Genomic DNA, 6516 nt, shown 5'->3' with positions numbered 1-6516 from the left:
GGATCTGAGTTTTTTTTCTTTGTGTATTCAGCTATTCCTTTGTCTCCACACATCCTTCAGTATTATTCCTAACAACTTGGGCAATTTATATTACTCTAGCCCTGTGTTTTCAAAACCTGCAAGGCTAGTCATTTTTTAAAGGAATAAAGAGCACCATGTCTTTCCTTGTCAGTAAGGAAAACTAATATTTGCTATGTCCTCACCAAGTATCTTTGCAGTCCTGGTACAGTAAGTAGGACTTCTGGGGCCTCCATTTAATCATCTATACAATAATAAATTGGATTCAGTGATAATTACAATTCTTTCCTGCTCTATACTTCTATAATTCTATTTCAAGTCACTTCAAAATAAATTTTATGAACAAAATTATTGTCATTGCTTGCTTCTTTCAAAACAAGAAAGTCACAGAAAGAAATCTATTTCTAAAAACAAAACAAACAAACAAAAAACAGTGATCCACAGTAAAACTCTGTAAGGTCTTCTCTTTCCTGAAGCAAACTTGCAAACTTATTTTGCCTTTCTTAGATTTATTTTCTGAGGGGGAAGGCATAGACCTTATTGAAAATTGTCTTAAAATTATAATCCCCCTTAGGACATATCTCTTTCCCTTTCATCATTTTTTCCCCAACAAAATTGATTCTTTGATTTACATGCCTGATTTAGACTCTTTTTTTTTTTCATGTTTCTGACTCTGACAATTATGTCTATTCTCAACAATGACTTTGAACATGAGTTTAGAAGTTTATATATTTGTGCACAATTTTTAAATTTTAGTTTTATTTCTGCATTGTTTGAAGAAATAAGCTGATCTGCCAACGTTCAATTGTTTTGAAAAACAAAGTTATTAACTAACAAGTAATAGATATCTCAAAACTGGAGAATTCTAAATAGTTTGCTTTAAAGTAAATTTTATACAAAAAGACTGAGGAATGGTCAGAGACCAGAAAATTATGAAGACATTACGATTAAATGCAATGTGGTACCCTGAATTGAATCCTGGAACTGAAAAAAGTTTATTTAAAGATTTTACTTGGAATTGATGTTTTTCATATTTTAAAATATTTTACCACACAGGAAGTCTGTGTAGTGACTGGACTTGGTTAACTTTAAATATTCAGTCAATCTCACTATTATATATTGTCCCAAAATATTGTAGTTCAAAGAAAAAGAAAAGGATGTTTTCATAGATAAGCATCAACTTATACAAATCACTTTATTCCAATCCGAATAAGGAAACAAAGTTAAAAAAAAAAAAAAGAAAGAAAACAACTCAAAACCACCCTCTATTTTAAATAAATTCAACAATTTCTGTAGACCAAACTAGTACTTTGAAGTTTTAAAAAGCAAACCAATGTTGCAAAAGAAAAATTTCTATTACTTAAAAAAATCTCATCTATTAGTACTTAAGTGAAATTTATTTGTGGAAAATTAACATTAGCCTTATTTTCCATTAAATGCTGCAAATTAGTGATGAAAAGAATAAATGGACCAACCTGTCAAAATTCATTAAACTGTATCAGGTTTTTAATATCATCTGAGGAAGTGGACAAACCTGTCAAAGTTAACCTCACTAACTAAACTATATGTTTTTTAAATAATCCACACAAGTATACACAAATCAATCAAATTCAATAAATGGTATCAATATTGTAATAATGTATAATTATTTTTTATTAATAAAAAAATTGTATTTACTTAGAAGCATTCAGAATGTCAACAAAGCAGCTGCAACTATTTTGTTTTTTTAGTTTTGGGGGTTTTTTTGCAATTACATAATGGTATTCAGTTAACAGAATGACAATTATTTCCTGTAAGCTGCACCAGAGACAACCGAAGATGAAAAAACTACCCTCCGCATATATAACTAATTTGGGCTGTGCACCAACAAGAACCTGCTTTAAAATGCCACGCCCATTTACAACCCCCACACTGTCCCAGGCAAGATTAGTGGCTACTGAAAATGCCACCAGGACAGGGTTGCCTAAAGAAACATTTGGTAGTGTGTTAGCCATACAAAAAAAGACACTGCACACGTTAAAAACAAATCTCTTACAGTCTTACATTTCGATTTTTTTCTTTCAAAGGAGTGAGTTGTGTACAGGGGGGTTAAATGCTTTATAAGCAAGAAAAAGAGAAAACTGTGCTAGAACCAACTTATTCATCATCATCTTCCTCTTCCTCCTCCGGCTCATCCTCTTCATCCTCCTCATCTTCCTCCTCTTCCTTCCGTTTCTTGCTTTTTTCAGCCTCGATAGCTCCCTTTTCTTGCTGCATCAGGCTTTCCTTAGCTCGGTAAGCAGCAATATCGTTTTCATATTTTCCCTTCAGCTTAGCAGCCCTCTCTGCATAAGCCTGCATGTCATCTGCAGCAGCGCTGTTCACATCTCTCTCAGCATCTTTGCAACATCTCCAGTGGATAGGCCGGGATGTTCTTCTTCGAATTTGGGGCAATGTTCAGAACAGAACAAGAAAAAGGCTGAAGGAGGCCTCTTGGGTGCATTGGGATCCTTGAGCTTCTTTTTTGCTTCCTCTTTAGAAGGGATATAGGTTTTCATTTCTCTTTCATAATGGGCCTTGTCCGCCTTTGCCATGTCTTAGGAGTTTCCTTTCTCTTTAGCAGACATCATCTTCCACACTTCTGAGCACTTCGAAAACTCTGAGAAGTTGACTGAAGCATCTGGGTACTTCTTGTGCTCCTCCCAGTAAATTTGCAGAAAGAACACATATGATAATGCATATGATAACATTTTGCCTCTTGGCTTCTTAGCATCTCCTTTGTGCATGTTTAGTTATGTTTCATCAGAGAGGTACAGAATTGCCCAGTGCCTTTCTGGCTCTCATTTACCCCAGTGCTGTCTCTGTGGAGCTCAATGTACTGCAATCTAATAATGTATGATTCTATAATTACAAGATTTTTTTAAAAATCATGTTTTACTTCATTTTTTAATTTTTTTTGGTGGCATTTTTGGTGTCTTTTATCCTACTAGAAAAGTGCCCACCAGTATGGTGACTAGACTGTCTAAGTTGTTAAATACTTAGTCAGGTGATGTTTCTAACATGTCTCAACTTAACAGTACTAGTTTTTGATACATTCTGTTTCTGTAAGAAAATACACAAAGATCCCATGTAAGTTATCAAAGAAATTATGTCCAGTATAATATATTCTCAAAGAAATGTTTTCTCTAATAAAAATGTTAGAAATAAAAAAATATAAAAAATGGTTAGTTTAACCATTGTAACACTTTATGAGGCAGCATATATGACTGGGAACAAAAAGAGGGAAAAAACACAAAAAAAGCAGAAGTAGGTTTACAGATATAATACCATGTGAAAATGTTTTCACTCAATCATCATTCACTGCCTAATTCACGGACAGTCTATCAGGTCGAATAGACTGTTTATTCAAGAAAAAGTTGAAAATACAACTATAAAAATAGTAGATCTTGAAATTCTCTTGAAATGCTTTGTTATCACTCACAGCATTTGTAGCACAACGAATTTCACTGGGTAGCTCTTGGTAAAGTTCTTTAAAGAGTTGTCAAATTTTAAGTCAAGATTTTCTTTTATAAATTATGTCTTGGAAATTTGCTGATCTTTACTCTAAGTGGTTAATACTAGGCATGGCTTAGCAGATAGTTACAAAAAATTACAATCAATTCCTTTGACATAAATTTAAGAAAAAATTTTTGAAAGAAACAATTGTCACGGAGAGTATTTTTTTTAAAACAAATATTTGGAAATGTTTCTATCATTATATAACTTACTTCCAGAAATGGTATCATCTGTAAAAATGCTTTGCCCACATAAGACACCTTGAAAAAAAAGAGGTTGGATAAATTTCTGGACTCATACAAAATACCACAACTGAACCAAGAAAACATAGAAAACCTGAACAGACCAATTAGAACCAATAAGATTGGGTCAGCAATCTCCCAACAAAGAAAAGCCCAGGACTGAATGGCTTTACTGCTGAATTCTACCAAACTATTAAGGAGGAATTAGTCAAATTCTCCTCAAACTATTCCAACGAGAATATAGCAACACAACAAAAAAATTGTACACTATTTGATGGAGTTTGGATGTGTTGTCCCCTCTAAAACTCATGTGGAAATCTGATCTCCAATGTGGCAGTGTTGGAAACTGATTGAGTCATGGGTGCGGATCCCTCATGAATGGATTAATGCTCTCTCTGGGGGAGGGGAGATTAATGAGTGAGTTCTCTCTTTGTTAGTTCCCACAAGAGCTCATTGCTTAAAAAGACCCTGGCACCTTCTCTCTCTCTTGCTTCCTCTGTCTTGCTTCCTGTCGCCATGTGATCTGCTTGTACCCGCTGGCTGCCTACCAATTTCCGCCATGAGTAGAAGCAGCCTGAGGCCCATGCCGGATGCAGCTGTCCCAGAATCGTAAGCCAAATAAATCTTTCTTCTTTATAAATTACCCAGTCTCAGGTAATTCTGTTATAGCAACACAAATGGATTAAAACACCATTGATCAAGTGGGATTCATCCCAGAAATGCAAAGATGATTCAACATACTCAAGTCAATGAATGTGATACACCACATAACAAAATCAAGGGCAAAAACCATATGATTATCTCAACAGATGCAGAAAAAGCATTTGACAAAGTTCAGCATCTCTTCATGATAAATACTCTCAACAAATTAGGTACAGAAGAAAAGTATCTCAACACAACAATAGCCATCTATCACAGCCCACTGCAATATCATCCTGAATGGGGAAAAACTGAAGGCATTTCCCTTAAGAACAGAAACAAGATAAGGATGCCCACTTTCACCACTCCTATTCACCGTAGTATTGGAAGTACCAGCAAGAGCAATCAGGCAAGAGAAAGAAAAAAAAGGGCATCCAGATTTGAAAAGACAAAGTCAAACTGTCCCTCTTTGCAGATGACATGATACTATATCTAGAAAAACCTAAAGACTCTATGAAAAACTCTTAGAGCTGGTTAATAATTTTGGTAATGTCGCAGGATACAAAATCAATGCCCTCAAATCAGTTGCATTTATATTCTCTAATAATGAACTAATAGAAATAGGAATCAACAAAATAAGCCAACTTACAATAGTCACACACACACACATACACAAAGAAAAAAAAAACTAGGAATCAGTTTAACCAAGGAGGTGAAAGATCTCTACAATGAGATCTACAAACCATTATTGAAAGAAATTTAAAAAGAAACAAGAAGATGGAAAGACATTTCACACTCTTGAATTAATAGAATTAAGACTGTGAAAATGTCCATACTGCCCAAAGCAATCTACAGATTAAATGCAATCCCCATCAAAATACCAATGACATTCTTTACAGACATAGGAAAATAATCCTAATGTTCATATGAAACAACAAAAGACCCCCAAATAGCCAAGGCAATCCTGAGCACAAAAAAAAAGTTGGAGGCATAACACTACTACCTGACTTCAAATTATACTACAAAGCTATAGTAACCAAATCAGCATGGAACTGGTACAAAAATAGGCACTCAGACCAGTGGAACAGAATAGAGAATGCAGAAACTAACCCACATACTTACTGACAATTGATATTTGACAAAGTTGACAAACACATACATTGGGGAAAAGACTGCCTCTTCAATAAGTGGTGTTGGGAAATTGGATATCCATATGCAGAAGAATAAAACTATACCACACCTCTCACCATTACCAAAATCAATTCAAAATGGATTAAAGACTTAAGTATAAGACCTGAAACTGTAAAAGTACTGAAAGGAAAGTAAGGGAAAATATAGAGGAAACACTTCAGGAGCTAAGATTGGGCACAGGCTTTATGAACAAGAGCCCCAAAGCATGGGCAACAAAGAAAAAATAAACAAATGGGACTACATCAAATTAAAAAGCTTCTACACAACAAAGGAAACAATCAACAGAGTGAAACAATAACCTACAGAGTGGGAGAAAATATTTGCAAACTATATATCTGACAATTGATTAATATCCAGAATATACAAGGAACTTAAGCAATCACACAGTAAAAAAAGCAAATACTTTATTTAAAAAATAGGCAAAGGAGCTGAACAGACATTTTTCAAAAGAAAACATACAAATGGCCAACAGGCACTTTAAAAAACAAAAAAGCTCAGCATCACTAATCATCAGGGAAACACAAATTAAAACCACATTGAGGGCCGGCCCCATGGCGCACTTGGGAGAGTGCAGCGCTTGGGAGAGTGCAGCGCTTGGGAGAGTGCAGCGCTTGGGAGCGCCATGGGTTCCTATATAGGAATGGCCGGTGCGCTCACTGGCTGAGCGTGGTGCGGGCGACACCAAACCAAGGGGTTTCGATCCCCTTACCAGTCACAAAACAAACAAACAAACAAAAAACCAAAAAAAAAAAACCACATTGAGATATCACCTCACCTAGTTAGACTGGCTATAATTAAAAGATGGAGTATAACAACTGCTGGCAAGAATGTGGAGAGAAGGGAACACTCCTGCTCTGTTGGCAGAACTGTAAATTAGTAAAACCACTATGGA

General features: G+C 35.2%; 1 pseudogene; it reads right to left on the bottom strand.

The window, feature by feature from the left end:
- Window positions 1–2154: 2154 nt before the first annotated feature.
- On the bottom strand, window positions 2155–2783 carry LOC134385860 (high mobility group protein B1-like; annotated as a pseudogene).
- Between the last annotated feature and the right edge of the window lie 3733 nt (window positions 2784–6516).

This window comes from Cynocephalus volans, chromosome 9 (assembly GCF_027409185.1).
Source record: "Cynocephalus volans isolate mCynVol1 chromosome 9, mCynVol1.pri, whole genome shotgun sequence".
NCBI lineage: Eukaryota > Metazoa > Chordata > Mammalia > Dermoptera > Cynocephalidae > Cynocephalus > Cynocephalus volans.
Note: the sequence above shows the minus strand (reverse complement) of the source record. Positions and strands in the feature narration are given on the sequence as shown.